This window comes from Cyanistes caeruleus, chromosome 6 (genome assembly GCF_971803275.1).
Source record: "Cyanistes caeruleus chromosome 6, bCyaCae1.hap1.1, whole genome shotgun sequence".
NCBI classification, from domain to species: domain Eukaryota; kingdom Metazoa; phylum Chordata; class Aves; order Passeriformes; family Paridae; genus Cyanistes; species Cyanistes caeruleus.
The window spans coordinates 420343-443285 of record NC_141706.1 but is presented as its reverse complement, the minus strand read 5'-3'; the positions used below and the strand labels follow the sequence as shown (position 1 = coordinate 443285).

Below are 22943 nucleotides of genomic sequence, written 5' to 3'. Positions count from 1 at the left end.
TCACTGTATTTTTGCAAAGATTAAAGATGTAATCAATTAAGGTCCCAAAGAACTTACCTGTGTAGCTTTTCACTGACAATCCTCTATGAAAGCTCACACTGTAAACAAATCCAATCAGAAATAGATCTCTTCCATGGTTTTAACTGAAAAACAGGAATATCACATTAATAAAATTCCACACTGTAGCAAAACAAACTCAAGAAAGGATCACTGTTATCTCAATCCCATTTTGGACAGGAACAGCACTTTATGGATCATCTCAAGATCTGAGTTAGGACATTTTGGGAATAATAAAAGTTATCAACATGCTATTTGCTTCCCTCACAAGAGTCCTAGAGAACGAAGGAGACTGGTTTCAAATGCAGATTTAAAATTGGCAGAAGGATTTAGTCTGTAAGTTACAGTTACAGTAGGGTCCTACATAATTTAAAGCCAGATTAATACTTCGGTAGCTTTTTATGGATGACACCTGTTCTTTCAAATGTTACTTTGATTTACTTGATGAAATAGTTAATTTATGTGATTATTTGATTTAATTCATATAGTAGAGGACAGGAACAAGATCTTGGCACTGTAAGGAGGTAATCCTCTCCTGCAACATTTTAAATGCAGTGACTGATGATTCAAACAGAAACAGAAATCAGATCTGGGCAAGAGCAGTGAATTGAAGAGTGGCTACAGCAAGGCAAGGCTCACAGCTCTAACAGCAGCTTCCAAATGGAAGAGCACTTCATCACTTCTCAAAATGCTGGACATAAGAAAATAACAAATTATTGCATTTTTTAAAAACATTGTCTTGATTGCAAATCAAATAGTTCTTGTTTAGGCTTCAAGATGTATTTTTAATGCTAAAAATACTTAAACCAAATATTTTTCAGCAAACATACTATGCAGGTGTGGATTGAACTTCTGCTATTGGATATATACATATGAACATTTCCAAAGTTCAGAACTTGATTTTTGGTTGAGGGGGAAGAGAGCATTGTTGCTGTTTCTGTGCTCCACAATGCATTGGTTTGTTGTTTCCATCTGTAACAGAGATGTCTGGATCTGCCCCACATTTGACTTCAAAGAAATTAAGAAAAAAAATCAGTTGAATGCTCATTTAAAAAAAAACTAATTTATATTTTCATAGGAAAATTTACCAGTTTTACAGAATTTTCCAATTAATCTCCATCAAACTGGAAGGATTTCTCCTGGCAATGCACATCTTTCAATACACTGGGTTTTTATACTGACTGTTTGCTGCCACTGCTGTTGAGATAATCCAGCACCATTCTTTCAATTCTTGATTACGACAGTATTTGTCCTACTCTCTTTTCTTCACATTAATGTAAATTATTTAGAACAAAAAGAAAAACTCATCATTTGCTGCCTCCTGTAAGCATAAGATCCTTAGCTGGCATAAATCAGCTGATCTATATCAGTGAAAATGCTGTCCCAGAGAGAGTTTGGGGTTTAGCTGAGAGTGGTGGGGTTTTTTAAATATTTAAATAATATTTTTCCACCTAATAGTTTTCATTAATTTGCTAGATGTCACCCTAGTCATTTAAGTTTCAATTTACCAAAAAGACTTCTGATGGACCCAGATACTCCATAAGGTGCTGATTTAAAATCCAGCTGAAAGATCTTTGAAGAAATCAGATTAAAAGAAGCAATTAAAGATATGGCTTTGGCAGCTGCCTAAAAAGAAAACTGACAGATCATCATTAGAAACATTTGGTTTAATATTGAATACTCCTTGGACCGTTCAATTAGGTTTATAATTAGGATTGATTTGTTGTGTCCTTAGCAAATGAAAGCAAAGATTGTACCTGAGAAAAATGAAAGTGTAGGTTGGGTTTTTTTACTTAATGTGGAAATGCATGCCCTTCAATTAAAGAAAAACTTGTCATATATCCTACATATTCTATATTTTTGCTGTTTCAGTCTCAAATGACACATACACAACCATCTGTACCTTAATCAGAATCCCCCTGGTGTGATTCAGCCTGTCTGCACAGAAGACAGGAGAATGCAGCCCTGCTTTTCCAGTGCCTGGAAGGACACCTCTCACACCCCGGAGGAAAAAGAGGAAAGAAATTACCTGGCCACTGAGTTCCTCACTACTGAGCCCCATGACACAGAACTGCTCTTTCTGGTTTGTGTCCTGTGGCTTGCAGCTACCTCCTGACAGAATTAAAATTCTCATGGAATTTTAAAATTTCTCATGGAACTAAGATCTCACAATAGTTCCTGAGGAAAATTCCTCTCTTGATCCTCACTTCTACACATCTCTTTTGAAGCAGCTGTTTCTGCCTCCAGCAAGTTCCTGGCTCAGAAGAGGCAGACAGGGGCCAGCCTGAGGTGAGCTCAGCTGGAAGCAGAGCCCTGCACAGCACTTTGAACTTGCACAGGTTTTATCCAGATTAAAGTGCATTCCACACTTACTTCAGGCAGGGTCACTGTCCTCTCCCAAACTGGACATCACTGCTGTCAGCAATGTCCTTGCTGACCTTGGCACCATCCTCCATGGTTCTCTATTGTAAACAATTTCCCTTGGCCATCCTGTACCCAGTTACAGTTTCTTCCTGTGCTGGGAAAAGTGGGGAGGGAGTCCAGTCTCCAGCTGCCTGCACAGAAATTATCCTGCTGCCTGCTGTCCTTGGTAATCCCACTTCCTTAACATCAATAGATTCCAGATATTTATTCCAGAGGCTCTCAACCTAGCACTACCTCTTCATTTAAATGCTTGAAAAGCAAGTCCCCATAAACTTCAGTCAACAGAGGATCCTTTCATCACCTTAGTGTAATCTCCCTGGATTTGCACTGACATCATCAAATGGAACACAATATTAATTAATGTATAATGTTATTAATGTACAATGTTATTAATGTATAGCTGCAACACTGCAGTGGCATCAACCCACATAAAACTGACTGGGAATGCAAAAAAATGTAGGCATTTACTGATAGCCACATTCCTTCAGATCCCTTCCAGTTCTGAAGTGTACTAATATCCCTGTGGTGACAGAAACTGCTGCTATCTTGTGATATCTTCAGAGCTGCTAATTGCTTTTGTGCTGGCAAAAGGTAAAGTGCCATTAGCTTGGAATGAGAATTCGCTAATTGTGCAAAGTATTCAACTGCAGTAAGTAGCTTTTGCTTTCTGGAGTACTTAAAAGCAATTCAGGGATTTGTTCTCATTAATGGCAGTAACATTTGTGTATTCAGAGCAGAAACAGCCTACCTCTGTCTATTTAATCTCATAATTGGATCAGGTAGGAGGTGCTGAGCCACAGCCTATGAACCAACCTGATTTAAATTCAAAATTTTTTAAAAATCTCATTTTATAAGCTAATAGATTCTTTTTTACATGAGCTATAGAGATATTCAAATAATTTCAAGTAAACTTTGGAATTTTTGAATCCATCTCTCTAGCAGCTGTGAGATAATTCTTCAAAGGCCAATTTTGATGTAACTGTGCTGTCCATTAAGGTCTGACTGAACCTCTTAACACCAAGCAAGGCTTACCTGTCCTGTTATTTATGCTTGGGGAACTAATCACACTACAGAAAACTTAAAGTTTTCTGCATCCAAGAAAGAAATGGACAAAACATACAGCTTTTAAATTTATTTCAACACTGACATTTCTCCCAGTCCTGGGAAGAATTTGGGGGGTAAAAGAAATGCCTTACTTTTTAAAAGGGGTCGTTTAAAAGGAAGTGGATGGAGCAGGTAAGTGTGTAGGACTGGAATCCTTAAAATCCCAGACTGTTATTTGGTTAAAGAATTGTTACTCACACAGTTCACTGCAGCTGCAGAACAACTGAAATCTAACAGACAGACAGGGATTATCATGCCTTTATTAGAAAAATGACTGCCACTCAAATCCTTACAATATAATTTATGCTCCAATTCAGATTCCAAGATTGTGAGAGAGCAGTAGGAAAAGCATAAACCTTTGTTGCACTGGGTCAATTTTCATCTGGGGTGAGACAAATTAAATATCAGAGGCATGAACAACTAAATTTGGTTCCCAGGGCAAAGACTGATTTGGAGCTTGATCTCCAGCAGTGTTCTCATTGCCCACTCTGCTGAGATTTTGTGATGTGGAGAAACAAGCAGCAGCAGCCACAAAGGGTGCAGCAAGTGCCCCAGAGGTGTTCTGCAAAGGGCTTCTCACTTCCACTTGGGAAGGGAATTCATCCAAATGGGTTCTGGTCTCATGTTTCTCATGACTGATTCACAGTTATTCAGATTGCCTCCAATTTTGACTTGAAATCTTCTCCAGGGGATGCAAAACTCACGTAAAATGCTCACTCTACTGATGCACCCTTCATCTGACACACAAATTTACAAGGCAAGGGCAGACAGAGACCAGGCCTTCCCCATTTCCCAGATTTTCGCTCCTAGCAACATTCTCTGCCATCTGCTCCAGGGTTTTTTAAAGTGAATTAGAGTTCCTCCTCCTCAGAGCTGAGATCTCATCTGATTAGAGATGTCCAGCACATTAGAGTCTGTCGTTCTGCATCTCACTGGAATGAGAGGGAGCACAGAGGGCTCTAGAAACTTAACTGCACTGTCAAAGGGCAAAGTGTTTATGGACAAATGATTCTTATCCCTGGAGCAGAGAAGTGCAGGAGTCCTGTACAAGAAGCAAATCATTTTCCAGTATAGCCTCATAATTGACTGTCACTTGGAACAGTCCTAGAACAGCTGAACATGAGGTAGAGAAAATGCTGATAAAGAAAGAAACAAAAACAAACAAACCAATCCCAACAAAACAAAACAACAACAAAAAAAAGAGAATGGGCTGTGTTTGGATGTCATTTGTAAGGCAAACTCCCCTGTTTCAAAACAAATGGCAAAATATGACCCCAGAAAACCATGCTATATTTTATCTTTTAAAGGAAAGCAAAAGCCAGCAACATCTATTATTAAAAAAAAAAAGAAACTGCATATTTTTATAATTAATATGTAATGATACAGAAGAAACTTGTTTAAAATTAAAATCTGCACCAATTCTGATTAGTTACAAAGGATGTCCTGAATCACCAGAAAAAACAGCAGCAGCTCATTCTGAGCAGATATTGCAGATACATTTGGCAGTTTAGGTTCAAGCTGTGCATCTGTCAATAAGGGTTGCTTCAGTTTTTCCAGACAGTTTCAACATGCTTTCTATATGTTCTACCATGTATGTCTCACATATAAAATGCATGTTGCAATATTTATATAAAGTGAAATTTCTAATTTGTATATTTCAATAATATACAATGTATGTATAATATACAATGTATGTATTATATACAATGTATGTATGCATATTAGCAAATATTATACTAATTACAAATTAATTTTAAAAACAATACTTAAAGGCTAAAAAACATAACTAAATATGCTATATTACCTGAAATTGAATCATGTTTAGTTCATGCTTGGAAAACTCAAACCAAAGGGTTTTTTATAAAAAGGTAAATTCTTTCTTAAATGAAAAAAAAAACCCAAAAACCCAATCCAAACTGAAAAACTAATAGAATAGTAATTTAAATTTTAAACAATTAATTTATTTGTGCAGCTCTCATTAATATGTGGAAGGAAATAAGAAAATTAATTTATTAGCTCAAATGTGATGTACTTGAAGCTGTGTCCAAGGTTCTTAACCCAGTTGCATCAAAACTTGTTCCCCCTAATTTGTTTATAGACAGGTTTCAAAAAAGCGAAAGGAAAAAGTTGCCAACAAAATAATTAAATATAATTTAAGGGAAAAGAAAGGAAAAACACTACCAAATTCCAGGATTATCACTGAAGCACACAAATTTCATCTACCAAGTCACCCTGAAAAGCAGGCAGAAAGACTTGGAACATGTTGAGAATGAAACCAATGCATCTGGCACACAAAGCTTGCCATTGGGTAGAAAAATGCATAAGGATCTGACTGAAATAATCCCTCCAGTAAACACTAATTAGAGTTGGAAAATTCACAGGATTTAGGAATAGAGAGAACAGAAACAGTAGCCGCTAAGAGCTTGATGCAGTGTGGGTTTTTATACCATAAGCAGCTCATCCTGTGCCTCAGAAACATTTTATTTTAATTTTTTTTAGAAAAATCCACACCTGTACTGCTGAGATAATCATAAAGCACCTTAAAATGAAGACTAAAGCCTCAGAAAAAAAGCAATGATACAAATATTGCCTAAGGGTATCAAAGGCACAGAGTAACTTAGAGGCACTTTGGGAAGAGTAAAAACGCTCCTCAGGACATTTATTTTGCTTAGTTTTCAAATGCAAGAATCCACAAATTAGAGCAGTTTTTGTTAAGCAGCTGACAGCCAAATTAATCTTAGCTTGGGATGGAAAGACAGGCAGATGCCAGTACATTTTCTGCTTGAAATATTGCTGAGCTCTGCTCCCACTGTGGGTTCTGCTCAGGATGGTCCCGTGGACTGAGGAAGGGCAGAATGCCCTGCTGAACAATTCTCCTTGCTTTGGCTCTGGGCTGTCACCACGGGCTTGGCTGGAGTTATTCTGTTCTGTGTAAATAGGAGGTAACTCAGCCTCATACACTTCAGGAGCCAGCAGTTTTCACATCTGCTGTAATCAAAACAAATTTCTTTTGCGGTGGATGGCCTTTTCCTACCTGCAGCACTTCTGCAGTTTGATGCCTGCCAGTGATAATGTTGAAAACCATCCACAAAAGCAACAGGTGGGCACCTGGCAGATTTACACTCTGCTGCTGCAAGCAACAGCCAGAAACAAAAATCAAAGCCAGGAGCAGAGTTATCACACCTTTAAAAATGTATGTAACTAGCTCAACAGAAATAGATAAAAACACACTTTCAGTATGTGAAGAACATATTTTAGGCCATCTAGCCACCCTTTAACAGAGAATAATGTGGCAGCTGCATTTTGCATCCATGCATGGGAAGCAGCTGTCTCTCAGTGGTGCAGGGGAGCACTGTTTATTCTCAGAGCAGTTTCAGTGCATTGTTTATAGAGATACTCCCAAACCTCCCTCCAAACCTCCCGCAGCATCTCCCACCCTGCAGCTGCAGATCCATGAGCTGCCACACCGGCCAAGCTCCTCCCTTCCATCACGGCACTCCCAGGGGCTTCCACAGCTGATCTTAACGTGGGGGCAAACAAGTTTCACTACACTCAGGTAGTAGAAGGATGGTAAAGAGAGAGCCAGAGAGAGATGAAGGATGACACAAAGTAAGCACATTCTGGTTCAGATATTTTTTTCATATATTCATGTTTCTAATTTCCATTGAAAATTCTAAATCTATTTTCAGCAATCCTACATTGTTACTGTAAGAGCCTGTTACTCACTGTACAGCTGGATTTCATACTGAGGAAGGTGGCCCCAGCTGTGCTGCAGATGTATAACTTGAGAGTTTATTTCCCCTTTCACGTGGAAATTCCGTTTTAAGGGACATACTTTTGTTAAGTTTTGGCAAAAAAACCCTGGAAATACTTATTGCGTGGCATAACAATATGAAAATTCTCAAATCCTCAAATTCTTTTCATTTTTCTGTCATTGGAGTCCATCATTTGTTGTTTATTAATATTTTTCAGGTAGATCCCTTGGGGATAAAAGATAATGGCATGAATAATGGACACCATTTGACCACATTCTGTGGAGAAAACCTGAAAGATCCATCATTGTTTTGCCTACAGAAAACATGTTTGAGAATATACCTAATAACAACCTTCAAATATATAACGAACTGTTGCAAAAACAAATTTTTTCCAGCTACACAGCAGATATGGCATCAACCATACAATTTCTACAATTTCTACATGAATGTGCATAATTGTAGTTTTTGTAACTTTTTTTAAAAGTTTTTTTTGAAAAAACTGCAATTGTTACTCTGGCTCCCCTTGTCAACTGCCAATAGTAGAGATCAGAGTAAATGATCTTTTGATTTGTTAAAAGTTTTTCAACTGTCTCTAATCATAACTTCCTTGCTAATTCATAAGCAAAAAAATAATCTCATATGAATCAACTAAATTATTCTCTGTGAATAGTTCATTTAGCATGAGTATACAATTATACTTTTTAAATTGAAAGGAAGCATATTTTAGAAAATGCAGGTGATGAAAAGTTATAAAATAAATACTTCTTGACCAGGTATATTCTAAAGCAGAATTCTTGAATTCATTAAACTTTCTGCTGGTTCTTTGTGGATAACAGCATTGCTTATGCACAAAGGATGACTCTTTACAAAACTGAACTGTAAATAAGAGCTTTCAATCCTTTTTAATTTATGAGCTGTCCAAGTGATGTCAGAGAGGGTACCATGGCAACACTAGCCATGGCAGCCCTTGGCTGAGGTCTGGCTCATGATTTAGGTCTCTGACCTTTGCTGGAGCCAGGCTGTCACTTTGAACCTTTGGTTACAGGGAAAGAGGAACAGTGAACTACAGCTGTGGAGAAACTCGTGCTGATAGGTTTCAGCTTTGAAACTAAATCAGTGATAAAGTTCTAGGTTCTTAACTAAATCAGTGATAAAGTTCTAGGTTCTTTACTGATCTCATCATGTGAAAAAATATCTTCACTGTGAAATTCAGTTTCACTTATCAGTCCTATATCTTATTTTAATGGGCTTTTCTAGTTGCCCCCATTGTAGAAGGTTCCACAATGTAAAGAACATCTGAAAATGTAGAACCTTCCTACAGAAATGACATCTCCAGTGTCTTCTTTTAGTCTTCCTTCAGTTATCTTAGGTGCAAATGAGCACAGTGGAAGGACTCTGGTGGAAACTTAACCAACACACAAGATCATGCTGGGATAGTTTAACCTGCAGTAATAATTGAAGTGCTTTGGCAGCTCCACTTCAGTGCTAATTTATAATTAACTTCAGGTGCTTCTTTGATCCTCCTGATATAGATTTTCCCTGTTTCCTTATCAAGAGTCTGCATGCAGTCCATAATTATGCTTCTTAGTGTGACCATGGCTTTAAGTAACTGCATTAATACAAGCTTTGGGAAAATATTGGTTAAGCCAAAGCAAGCCTTTGTCTCTGAGCTGAGGCACTGCTGACTAAAAATGTATTATGTAAGCTCATAAAGGTTTGCCATAAAAATAGAAGAATGATTCCCAGTTTTAAGGTAATGCATGACAGAAGCAGTAAAGCTTGCACCCTACCAATGATCCACATACTAATAATGCACATATAATAAATATCACAACACTACAAAATGCAAAGTATCATGTTTTATATCAAACTAGGTTCTTCATCCAAAGGCATTTCAAATTTTTTATGAATAATGAAATATTGAATCAAAAAGATATTTCTAAAAGTGTCAAAAGCTGTTAAAATAACAGGGTGGTACAGCCAAACCCAGCTGAAGCAAGATAAAAATACACAGTGCAAGGAAGCAGAGCAGCATAATTCATTTCCTCAGCTAAAGCAATGGTCAGTAATCCTCAGAAGACCAGCTCTAATCCCAGATTTTCAACATATAAATAAGATGTGCATAAGGAATAATGCAACTGAGATCCTCATATAAGATATTTTCTGTCTGAGAAGCATTAAGTGGAAATTGCAACAGAAGTGCTAGGGGCAGTGCTTTTGTGAGCACAGCAGTCTGCAGGTACAAACTGGGACTGGCGAGACTTCTCCAGTCACAAAACTGCTGTTTCACTGCTGTGCCACTCCAAAATCCAAATCCAAATACAAGTATCCAGGAATGGCCACAGTTATGGAGGTACAAAGCATATTCCATCCCACACTCTTCATCCCCCTGGCAGAGGAATTCTGAGAGCAGCAGGGCACTAGCCCTGAGTGGCAGCATGGATGGGTGTGTGCACAAAGTGCCTGGCTGGCTGAAGGGGACAGAAACGGGGACATTGGTACCCCTGCAACTCTAGAGACATCAGTACCACCCACCAGTGCACACAAGGTTTAAGACAAGTAATTTTCCAGGTGTGTTTTGTGATGTCATTTCACAAATTCATGTTTCTTAACTAATTGCTGAGCAGGGTGGCAGCACGGGAACACACTAATCCTGATGTGCTGCTCAAGGACCTCGCCACCTCCCCCCTCCAGGACAACTTCCTTTCAAATCAGTAATTCCACAAGAATCACAATCATTCCATAAGAGTAAAAGAGGGAGAAAAAAAAAATCACAGAATGTGTGAAATTCACAAGCAGAAGCTAAGACTGATGGGTGAACAGACATGAAGCCACATCTTTCATTTTATTAACTTCTTCCTTCTACAAAGATGAGATAAAACCAGGCAAAGTAGCAGAGAAATTTTTTAACATCACAGATACAGCAGTCTGCCCATCATACATCAGCAGATGAAAGGCATGTTGTGCTTATTTTACTGCAGACTCATTCATTATTCTACCTGGCAGCAACCTGGGATGTTAAAAATAAATATCCTGAGTACAGCCTCATAGCCGATGCCACACAGCACAACTGGAGAGCTGCCAAGTGCAAATTGAGTGGCTCAAGGAACTTTTTCCCTGTGTTGACAGAAGCAGCTGTCCATCCTCATAAAATCTATGTGGGCCATTAGATCCTCTTGCTTAAGAGTCAGAATTCTGGAGTGTGCCTTTCAGAAAAAAGGCAAAGTGTTGTCCATGATGGAGACAGCATTTCTGCAAAGCAGTACTCAAGTACCCCTGGAAGAAGATTTGGCAGAATCTTGTCAAAGATATTTTGGGAGGGAGACCTCTTGTCTCTCTATTTAAAAAAGTGTATGTGTCCCATTCTAAACCGCTCTCAGGACTCTGTTTTTTCCATTCAAAACTACTGCAATCCTTCTTGAATTGTCAAAGATTGCATTTTACATCACCATGAACAGCTTTTATTAAATAGTAAGAAAACCCACATGGTAACCCCTTGATGAAATCTTCTTGCTACAGGCTCTTGTCTTAGACATTGTAATTTCTGTATGATGGTATGACAAAGATTCATTTATGCCACAATGTTCCTTTCTTATGTTTGTGACACACTTTTTCAAAATAAGTGACACCTTAATCATGCAAGTTCATCCAGAAATAGAACTCTTTTTCCGAAATGAAATCTTTTTTATGCAATCCAGCTCCCAGTGGCTGAGGGCGAGCAGGAGGCAGCACAAGGCAGAGCTGTGACTCCACTGGGGTTTTAGAGAAGCTGCAGGGATGCTGCTCCCTGACCTGGCACCTTCCAAGGAACTCCCCAGGTCAGGTGAAACTCTTAAAACAGAACCACAGAATATCTGAAGTTGGAAGGGACCCACGGGGATCATCGAGTCCAGGTCTTGAGAGAACAGCCCAGTCAAAGAGCCCTGTGCAGACACCAACTTAGAGATTAAAACATTTTAAACCTGAGGCGTTTATTCTTAAACTATCAGTCTGAGAATTTTATGAGCCTTTCAATTCAGCAAAATATTTTGATACTTGGACTTTTTTGTTAGTTCTGGCTGAAAGCAATGTTGAAATAGCATTTCCCTCAGGAAAGATTCAGCTCTTCAGTCCTTTCTAGATATTATTTTAATCATGATTCTTTAAACAGAGTGAAATGGCCTAGCTAAGCATCAAACTGGGAATTGTTAAAGAAAGTATCCTCTGACTAAGTGTTTCTCCATTTCTGAAAAATCCATTTACAGGGTTGCAAAGGTATTTACTTTTATTCTCAGGCAGGGTTTCTGTTCCCACAGCAATTTTGCTCTCTATATAAACTAGCACTTTAGGAAAGAGAAAATGGAAATACCTATTTTCTGCCCTTAGAATTACTTTCTACATTTTGAAATGTTCTTGGTCTTCATTCCATAAACAAGGAATGGTACTGGGTTCTTTAAGACCTGCTTTCATTTTACTGGGAGTATCTTGTGTTCCTCTCAACTTTAGCTTTAAAATGAAAAGATCTCATAATCATATGTATTATAGATCAGATTAAAAAAAAAATTTTGCCTCCTACTTTTTGTAAAATCAACACTAAATAATAAACTGCGCAGACATTTGGAGTCAAAGCACTTCAATGAAGCTGGGCCCAGCTCAGTGGAACACTGAATTATTTATTTTTGGCTCACTGAGGTCAATGGGAATCAAAGACAGGCCAGTCCTATCGGTCTGGACACACTTCACCATGCACAGCACACAGCTAAATGTATTTAGCAGTGAGCTGCCCTGGCTCATTTGCCATTCCCAACCAAAACAGATATTCTCAGAAAAGGAAATTCAGCCCTTGTATCTCCATCAGATGATGGAGTTTGGGTACTTGCACTTTCAGATCTGTTATGTGACTAGACCCAATAAAAATGGTTTCTTAATATATCTATGAATGTAAGACCTGTGAAGAAATGCCATTTACCATGTAAGAAAAGAATTGCTAAAAGTTTTCCCCTCTGTCCCAGTTATTCCAGATCAAAGCTGTACAGTGAAAAGCTGTTAAAAGGGAGTCAGATTAAGCGCAAACCTGTTAGGCAAATCAAAGCAGCCAGTGGGAAAATGATAAAGTACTGAAGTAACCATTTTAAAATTGCATCCCTAGTACTCTCAGCTAGATTAATACGTATTTTAATACTGCTTGACAAAGTGTGGTGTCCCTCGTTTTTCTTCTACTACATATTATGAAAAAGGAAATTATTTTCAGGAATAAATCCATTAAGCAGTGTGTCTATTTTTCATTGGCATCTTGATCTCAACACTCCATCCTTTGGGTATGAAGAAAGTTTGAAGTTTGGAGCTGGAACCTAATGCTTTGTTTATCTCATGTCATAGAAACCGATCATTCTTCTATACCAGCCCCTAATCCTGATCCCAAAACACAAAGTGCTGGTGATGGACCCTCTTTGTCATCCTAGCAGGTTTTGTTCAGTAAATTTTAAAGCTTTGGAAACTTCTGCATATTCTTTGAGGTACAGGAAGGTCTGCTTCTGTTGTGCAGGTATGAGTAAGAAAAGGGTGATCTCCTGACAGGCCTGGGTGGCCTTCGTGCACTCAGCAGCACTAATGTACGGACAGCAGAGCTCCCACACTCTGCTTTAGCTGCAACTTGTCCGTCTATCATGTTAAAAATAAAAATATCCAGGGCCAACTAGAAAACGTAAGTACATTATCCTCCTGCCTTGGATGTGAAGCCATATTCCACAGGACTGCACCTGGGAAGGGCTGGACAGAAGGTTGAGTAAGCACAAAATTAATCAAAAACTCTTCTGAGCCTCTGAGCACCGTATTTCTTCCTCTAGCATCAGTAAATCCTGATTGTCTGTGTCAGCCATGGAAACAACCTGTAATCTACAAAACTGACAGAACACTAATGCATTTCCATTCCTTATGCTGTATATAAGGACAGTAAAAGAACTGATGGATACAGGAAATTGCAGGGAGCATTCTCCTTCTGGTAGATCTTTGGCTATTAGGGAAAGAAAGGCATTTTTTAATCACATGGGTACATGTCCTACTAGCTATTCTCACATTTTAGCTGTCAAAATGAGTAAACCAGATACTTTTAAAGAAGGAATTAAAGGTCCATATGCTAAGCTGAAGGCACTTAACTCTCCTGTCATATCATAGTTCATTAGGAGGACCAGTAAAGGATCACAACTCTCAGACACTGCTCTTACTTCAATCCTCAAAAAGAGGATAAGTCACTTTTTTATTCCAAGGTACTTAGGAGTTTCTAGGATTCTGTCATAGAAAACAGTGAAATAGCATCTAAGATGACAACATTTTTCTTTTCCATTCCTGTTACTACTGAGCCTGAAAAGTAAAAGGTTACATGTCATGGGAGACTGACCCTGTATGTACTCCCTGTATAAAAAAGTTCCATTTTGCACTGATTTTCTAAGCAAATAGTGCAGTTAGGGTGATAAGCTGTAAGCACATCTCCCACGGTTTGAATAATTACTTACAAGACAACATTTCTGTCCCCCACTGTTCTCACCAGTCCTCAGCAAGACATTGGAAAACTTGAGCACTTTCTGATTCTACTCCCTCAATTATAAAACCTCAATATTAGAGATTTTGGGGGATTTTTACCTCCTTGTGAGGCCACTCCTTCACCCCCCGTAACTGGCCATGATGGGGATGCAGACCAAGCCAAGATTATCCTTCTGCAAGATTGTCTGAAATGCTACAAGCACCCAGGAATAAAGAGCAAAAAGAAAACATGTCTTTAAGTCTCTTCCACTGGGTGTGTACACTTAGGGCTCTTATTGAAACTTAATGTCTCAGTTATCCATTCAAATAACGCTGCTGCTTCTTTTTATTTCTTGGAAAAATATTTAATTTTCATTTACAAGGCTTGTGATTAAAAAGCTGTGCTTGACTCTCCCTCATGACAGGCAGGGCAGATGTGCAGGATGCTTGGGGGAATGCAGAGGTCTCCTCTCCACACTGTCATTCCCAGAGGTAAAGAAATATTTCTACCCTGGAATGCCCATGCATATCTCAGCCTCCTCTGTGCACCTGTCTGAGTTTCCTCCTCTTTCAGACTTGTAGATATTTCCGAACTCTGCTGGATTTGACTGAGTCCGTTTTTGATCCTCTCCATAGGCCGCAGGGAGCACATTTCATACATCACTCTCATAAATTAATTATGTTAACAGATGAAGGGTGGAATCATATCAAAGTGTGTGCACATACCTCTGAAATCACCTGAGCTGAAAGACTCTTTTCTTACAAAAATTGTGTTGCTGCTTCTGAGAAAGCCTGAGGCCAAACGGGCAGGAGTGCTGAGGGTACACCCCACGGCTCCCCTGCTCATTAGGGCAGTGAGGAAACAGTGGCAGCTCTGCAGCATTGGGAACACCCCAGAGAGTCCCTTTTTTATACCCCACACCTTCTGGTTCCACTGCCTGTGTTGATGCTGCCGTTGTCTCTTTCTCTCCTGCTGTTCCCTTTCGTGTCAGACCACAGCATTTCCTTTCAAACCCCTTCAAACCCCACTCACCTCGTAAGGCATCATCCTGCCCTGGCCATGGAAGAGCTGATCTCTGTGTCCATGTGGCCAGGCCAAGGTGACCAGGTTAACACAAATGTGTCAGATTGCATCTGCCCATTCCTGTGAACCCAAGCATTTGGTACCATACCCACAGTTTAAGGACCACTCCTCATCATAACTGCTGAAATTACTTTTTCCAGATACAAGGGTTTCCCAATAAAATCTACTGTTTCAAATGCACTTTCTTTTTAACCTGTATAACCTTTCTCTGTAACAGCACTATTTACTTTTTCTGCATTCCAGGGCAATAAAGCAGAAAGGGTGAGAAAGCTGGTTTAACCAATAAAACAAGTAAGAACAGCGTAGCACAATTTATCTTTGGTAGGAGAAAGTCTCAGGAGAGAGTTAATTCTTGGGGAGTGGTAGCTATTTTGCTTTTCCTCCTGAGGCTTCTCTCACATTGCAAGAGAATTTTACAAGATGACAATGAATCTTTAGTTGAACTTTGACTAGAGGGCATTAAAATACCAGCTGAAGGAAAAGGAGAAATAATTTGACAATACTGCCAGTTCTTTTTGCAAAAGACCTGCAGCATCTCATGGCAAATGAGATGTCAATCCTGTAATTATCAAATCAGTCAGTATTAATTGTGTGTGTGCAACTTCCCATCAATCACTGCCATTTCCATGTAGTCAGGATGTTTTATACAACTCAATTTGTAAACAACATGCAAAAGTTTAACCCGCTTTAAATTAGTGCTCCTAAGTAGGAAAAGGGGTGTTTTAGCTATTTCTTTCTACAGATGGACTTTAAAAATTCTAGTAGGACCTAAGGGAAAAACAAGCATGCATTAAAAGCCATTAGTCCACATCCAAAACCATTTTTACCAATGTGTAGCACGTACTTTCTTGTCAGGAGTAGCACAAAACTGAGAAAGCCATGAGAGAGAGAGTCAAAGGCACAAGTCATTTCAGCAATTCATATTTTATGAAGCAATGTCTGTTCTTGATTTAAGATGTGTCCAGCAAGACATAATCCATGGCTTGCTGGCAACTGGGGGTCCAATTTTTAACAAATACTTAATTCCCTGCTGCTCAATTTATCAATTTCAAATATCAGAACTTGCTTTATTTTCAACTGATTGATTTCAGAAAGCCCTCTGTAGGAAAATTGTATTTGTCATTAGTTATGAGAACATATAACTTATATTTCTCATATAATGACTGCTGCAACTACCCTTTCACCTTAGATTTGATAGATTAAGTAGATTGAGCTCTTGGAACACTTCCTCTTTAATAACATTTTTTCATATGCTTTAATTATTCCACTGGCTCTTCTCACTGGTGATCAACAGCCTTACTGAATTGTGAACATTTGTCTTCCACTTGGAGACCACTGAAAGTGCCAAATAAAACAAAACTTCTATTTAATATTCTCAGGATTGCATTAAAACCCCTCCTGCAAATTGCATTCTTTCTCTCCCACACCATGACTACTTCTGACTGAAAATTAATTGCTCATCCACCGCTTGTGAGCCACTTAGATCCTGTGTTTAATATGGGCAGTCTGTTTCTTACCCACTCACTGTGAGATCCATAAACTCGGAAGCAAACCTCCATCAGAAAATGTTTCACGTGTCATGCAACGAATCACAAACTGTGCCTGTCTTCAGTCTGTCTCCTCTGGAGAGCTCAGCCCAGAGCACAGACTGGAACTCCTGTGTGAAGCTGCCAAAAATGCAAATCACAAACTGGTTGCCAGTTGTCCATTCTCTTTAACCCAAAGTTAATCTAAAAGCATGTACAGTGTCCAGTTTAAGACTGGCTTGCAGAGTTTTCAGGCCAGTGTTTTACACGTCTATCTCTTTCATAATGTGTTCCTTTGCAACAGGAAATATCTATGTATAAAGGTTGCCAGAAGCAGAAGGTCACCTTCTCACATGTGGTACCACTTTTCAACACCTTACACCTTTCCTTACCCCCAGTTTGGGCATCACGAGCCATTGAGTGAGGAAGTTTTCCTAGAAATATCCACACCTCATTGGCTTCAAAGATAGAGAAGCTGATGCACCTTCCTGCTACTCTAAAACCTGGGATTTCATTTTAGCTTGTGTGTGTTTTCTCTTGAAAACCCAGCAGATGTGCTAGGACCAGAAGCTGTTATTTTTCCACATAAAATCCAATGGTATACAGTATTCATGGACAAAACCTGCTGGGGAAAACCAAACTAAGACTTGAGAGGGGATGGCCACAGTGGAAGTGCCCAGCTGCCACCAGGCCTGGTGACTGTCACTGCACCCTGGGGTGACGTGTGTTCCTCATCAGCACAGGTGACTCTGTGCCATTTCTCCAAAGAGGGAGCTCTTTGCAGAATGAACCATCTCCTCCATCATGATCACTGCCCTCGGACAGAAAAGGACAGAAGCTGTACTCACATCCTAGGACAAGAGACACAGAAAATAAAAACTTAAATAGGATGAGTAAAGGGTTTGCCTTCCCAGCTAACAGACAGCAACATATCCATTTTACTTATATCTCTGTACTCTGATATTGGTATATATTTTACACTCTTTTTTACTGATACCTATAAATAACCAATGGTTTATCTATAAAACATTCTTACAAGCTTTGAAATAAATTTTAAAAATATGGACAACTTAATGGAGGAGATGGCTGTGCTGAAAAGTAAAATTGGAAATGCAAAGTTTTGTCACTTAGGGAAATTACGGACAGCATTTTTGGGAAGGAGCAGGATTTATCAGCTCAGTAGTTTACTGTGCATTTTTTTTCCACTGGAGTTACTACAACAACGAAAGGGCCCTAAGGAAGCCCAAGCCATTGTTTAGGAAGATACTTAACAATGTTTTTGGCTTCCAGCATGATTAATCTTATTACTTTCAATGGAACTATTCACATGCTTCAATTAGGCTTCCTGGAGTATGTTTACACAAAGCAAAAGGGGAAAAAAAAACAGCTCTGGAGGGAGCTGTTAAATTATTATTTTGTTGTTACAGCTCCTGCAACTGGCTGCCTCAAAGAGCAGTGCAAAACTGCAACCTATCAGCACTCCTTTTATTTGTTGCCAGATTTTTTGATCCATTCTAACTGGATTCCTCCCATCTAGCATATTTCTCACTTTGGGTTCTTTCACTTACAAGGTGGGTCTGCACTGAGGGTTTGCCTTTTCATGATTCAGATGCAGGAGATGTTTCACAGTGACACAGGGCAGCCTTTGCAGAAAGACAGTGTTTATGAACTGCTTAGCTTGCAGCACCTTGAGGACCCTAGGTCAGAATGGACAAGTACAGATTACAGTCATTTTTGCTTTCCTGAAGAACAGCTTTTGATTTACTCTCTTGGTGTGCTTGTCACTCAACTCAGTGTTGCTACCCAGGCTCTTCCAGACTTTTCTCACGTTATTCATCCCTTGTGAGCAAACTTCCCATCATGGTGTGGCTGTCACATCTTTATGGGGACACTGCTCATCCTAAAATGGCTTTTGGAAGTTCACTTGGCTTTTCTGACCAACAGCTTGAGAGAGAAATTACTCCCTTTGGTGCTATTGAGACAATGCAAAAATAGATGATTAACAGAATCAGGAACACTTTCCATACAGGCATTGACTGCTTCCTCCATAGCTGCCATTTCCTCTTGCAGTAATTTCAATTTCTTTGAAAATACTGTAGTGAAATTCTGTTCTTCTGAAATTATGGGCACTTTAAAGGAGTCAAGACTTCACACAGATTTGTTCCCTTCACTCCCACGTTTTGACACATGTTACTAAGTGAAAAGTCTGGTGTACATCTGTTTTTTGCTCCACTTTGCCAGGATCCAACAGCAGATATCATTAATCCTGTCTTGCACATGCAGTTGAGCAATGTTCCACACTGCTTTGCAACATTTCTGCTTCAACAACCTTGTCTGCATCAGCTAAAGCTGACATGGGAGCCAACAAAAAAACCTCTTTTAAGCAGAAGTTTGTGATTAGCTTTTGTATCCAGTTGCACACAAACACAATAACAGATGGAAGATTAGGAGAGAGTGGAAGGGAATTTATTTTCCATGTCATTATCTCTCCAAGATGGGAAGTACAGAAAAACACCTATTCTATTCTGTGTCTGGCACAATGAGCTTTTGTCTTTGGGCCAGATGTGATCTCGTTTCTGAAGAAAAGTGGAAATCTAATTAGAACGTACTGTGGAGAGACTGACCTCACACTCACCTGAGTTTTCATTAAAGTAGCTATCTGAAGCACTTGATGTGTTGTAGGCTGCAGCTGTCAGCTTCAAGAGCTACTTCTGAAAGCTCTAAAGGAGAAATAATTGCAAGGTAATGACTGCAGCACGGTGCAAGTGCAGCTTGCTGTTCCATTACAAGAATAACCTTTTAATTACCAGCAGTTAAAAGAGGCCTTTTCTATGGACACTGGGGCAAATTTTAGGAATTGTGAAGTTCCATTAATTACAAAGGAATTCCACAATTCCCATTAATTCCAAAGGACCTTTCCACCACTTATCACCACTCAGGATTTCGCTCACTCAGAATAATTAAATTTCTTAAACCATGACTTTCTTCGAAGTTTCAGACATCCAGCCAGATCTTCAGTAGGACACCTGATAAGGTCATCTGCTTTTTTCTTTTTTCTTTTTTAAGAAGGTGCATTTGCTCTTTAAAGTGTTTACTTTAAAGGGTTTACAGGCCTTTATTTACAAAAGCATTATATTTGAGGACATCAATATATCTCATCTGCTGGTTTTGCCCTTCACTATGCAAAATTACTTGAAAGGATGTCACAAAGCATTTGCCAGCTCACCTCCTCTTCCAATTAAATTCATAGCTTTAAGAGTGCAGACCTTTCCCTTGATCTGACAGGCAGCAGAACAAAGCACTTGTATTTTAAGTGTTGTCTGTCATGTTTTATCTGAGGAAGACATTTACATACTTCAGCAATGCCAGGAACACAGGCTCCCAAATTCATATACAAAATGGAAGCATTCATTAATCACAGATTAACTAGGCAGCAATCCAGAAGACCAGCTTGCTCTAAGGGCTTGATATCAACTGAACATCTGTCAATAGGTTTCTAATATACCTGAGAACATTTTGTGTTTCTGAAAATTCCAGCAGCAGAAACGTCAAGAAGAAATTGCAATAATGAATAATTACTTGCTATTACTGCCAACGAGTTAATATACTAATGGATATCTACTTTATTCCCCCTTGTAGGATAACTGATGGTTAATGCATGTTTTTATGTGGGAGCATTACTCAAACTCCAAAACATGACATTACTCTTAAATATGAGGTTCTGGTACTTTGCTGAATAGAAATGCTGTAGAGTGGAATAAATGCTGCCCATTTATTGCAGCTCTGCAGTTCTGCTGAGAGCTGTGTTAAAAGACAATGTCTCTTCAACACTGAGTTTCTAAATTAAGATTTATACCGCAACAGATGCAGAAATGTAAGAACAGGCAACAAGAATTTATTTTTTCTATTTTCCACACAAAAAGGCTGAAAATAGATGGAACATTCACCATTGCCCACCAGGTATGTTTCATCCTGAGGAAAGGTAGCTCAGGAGAGATCTGATCATTCTCCACAAGTACCTGAAAAGAAGCTGTGGTAAGGTGGGTGCTGGTCTCTTCTCCCAAGTCCTGTCAGACAGGACGAGAGTTTGTGCATGATCTCAGGCAGGGCTGGATATGAGCTGCTCCTCAACTCTCCCCCAAGAAAAGAGCAGTGGTCAGGAAAGGGAAAACAGAGAGCCTCAGCTTCACCTTCCCATGGCACAGACTGGTGCAGAGAGGTCCTGAATTGCTGATGTCACAGGCCAGGAATGAGTGGCTCCTGCAGGGATCCCAGAGCAGCTCCTCAGAGAACCCCCAGCTGGTCCAGCACACCTGCTCTGGAGCTCAGCTTGTGCATCACACACCACCTGCTCTGCTTCAAGCCTCACAGGACAATCCAGCCCATCAAACAATGGGCAGAAACAACTTTTTTCTCCAGTAAGCAGCAAAACTTATTCTAACTGCCAGCAAAATAAACCAGCAAGCTTTTCAGCCCTGCTGAAATCACAGACAGCTCTGTAGGGGCATCCTTGTTCATCTTCAAAGCTTTTTAGAAACACTGAATAATCATATTCCCCCTGAGGGTAGGAGGGTATTGGTAGCTGCCAATTAAAGCCAGTAGAGAAACAGAGGCACAGAGAAGCTGTAGGAGAACAGCTCAGATGTTCTGAGCAGGTAAGACCTGCCCACACACTCTTCAGCCAGAGAAGGTTTTGGTCCATTTGAAGTTTTGTGGGTTTATCCTTTACTTTGCTTAGAGCCAGCACAATTGGTATCAAGCTGGGGTTCTTGCTCCTCCTGTCTCCCCAAGGTAGCTGATGGTAATGGATAGGTGAGGAGATAAAACAAAAGGCAGCATGAAGCATCAGCTCTGATTGCTGTTTTTTCAGACTCACAGATAAAGGTTGTCTGGCTGATCATCAAAGAGAAACTCAGCTGGGCCTTCTCTAGAAATGCAGTGAATCCATTGCAGCTCAAGAACAGAGAGTAAAAAGAGAAATGGGGCCTGCTGACCTCTGCAAATATCCATAAAGACACCCCATCAAACTGCTCCCTGCTGTAAAGGAATTTGTCAGATTCCTTCTCATCTTCCTCAGAGATAATTCAAAATGCACTGTAACAATTCAAAGCATATTAGTACCGAGGAAGTATATGAGAATCCTGAAATATTTCCTGGATGTAATATTTTGAAAGGTTAAAAAAAAAAGGGGAAGATAACTGAGTTCAGTTGAGGGTTCTGATAATCTGGGATCTATCATGCTCATCTGCCCTTCAGAAGGAGACAGTTGTTAATACACACATGTGAAATCTTGCCTGCCAGTTGTAAGGAAAGGATGGGAACAGGGAGAAGGGAATAAATTTTCACTGTTCTATCCTGAGTCATAGTCTTTGCACAGAAGAAAATAAAAATGTGCAAGTGGAAGCAAATTTTGCCTGCCTAAAGTACAAATTCTGCCTCTCAGCAGGAAGAAAAGAGTAAGAGCTGAGATTCACCTTCATCTGCCTTAGAGATGCTCCATCAAGGCTTCCATCACAGGCACAAACCCCTGCAAAGGAGGCAGTGAAAAGGTACCTGAGAGTGTTGGAGGGCATTTCAGACCACCTGTGCTTTGTCCTATCACCCCAAACAGACTGAAGTGTGATCACTCTTTCATGCCTTTCACTTCTCTTCAACAAGAAATAATTGTTCCTGTTGTCCAGACAAGGATTGCTACTTTCCCACTCATAACAGGGAGATCCTTCTGGATCATGGAGCTTAGATCCAGGTTTGCTTCCTCTTAGCATGGTCAGAGATAATGGTAACAATCACCAAAGGGAAGAACCCAGAAAACTTTGTCCTTATTCTAATTACAAATTTATTTTTTAAGTGCTCTTTTAAAAAGCAACAAAGAGAATGAAACACTGTAGCCTGCAGATATTTGAGAATCCATGGACTGCTTTTCATCTCCACAAGACATATTACCAAAGGAAACGAGCTCAGACTAATAAGATTTAATTAACCAGGGCTCAGACCATCAGTGAAAAATTTTCACAGGCTTGCACACTGAAAAAGTTTGAATTACTACATTAGGGTAAGTTTTTGTCAAATAATTCTATTAGATGAACAAATCACTGCATTTGAAGGTATACCACATGTTACTTTGTCCATTCCAAGACAAGCTTTTAAATTCCTCACATCCATACATCTTAATGTACTCTTGCAGGGTCTACCAAATACAAAAATCACACACTGAAAAATATAACTGAACTATGACCTAAGTCTTTAAGAAAGCATTTCTTTTTCTCACCTTTTTTCGCCCATTTGGATACCCAGTCACTGGCCAGGTAGGACACAGTCCTCAGTTTGCTTCCTACTGTGCTTGGCTCAGCATTTGTCATCTGGTCTTAAAATCAGTTAGAAAAGAAATGTACTTGAAGCTGCACAGACAGAACTGGAACAATTCCATCAAGATTTCTTAAAGCAGGAAGCTTCATGGGGTACTCTGCCTCTGTCAGATTCTGAGAAATGAAAAGC

The 22943-nt window shown here is 39.5% G+C and overlaps 1 long non-coding RNA gene across 1 annotated transcript in view; it reads left to right on the top strand.

Moving 5' to 3' along the window:
- The window catches only part of LOC147652353 (uncharacterized), a 40182-nt gene that overhangs the window by 2992 nt on the left and 14247 nt on the right, over window positions 1-22943 (top strand). The gene's annotated exons all lie outside the window — the stretch shown is intronic.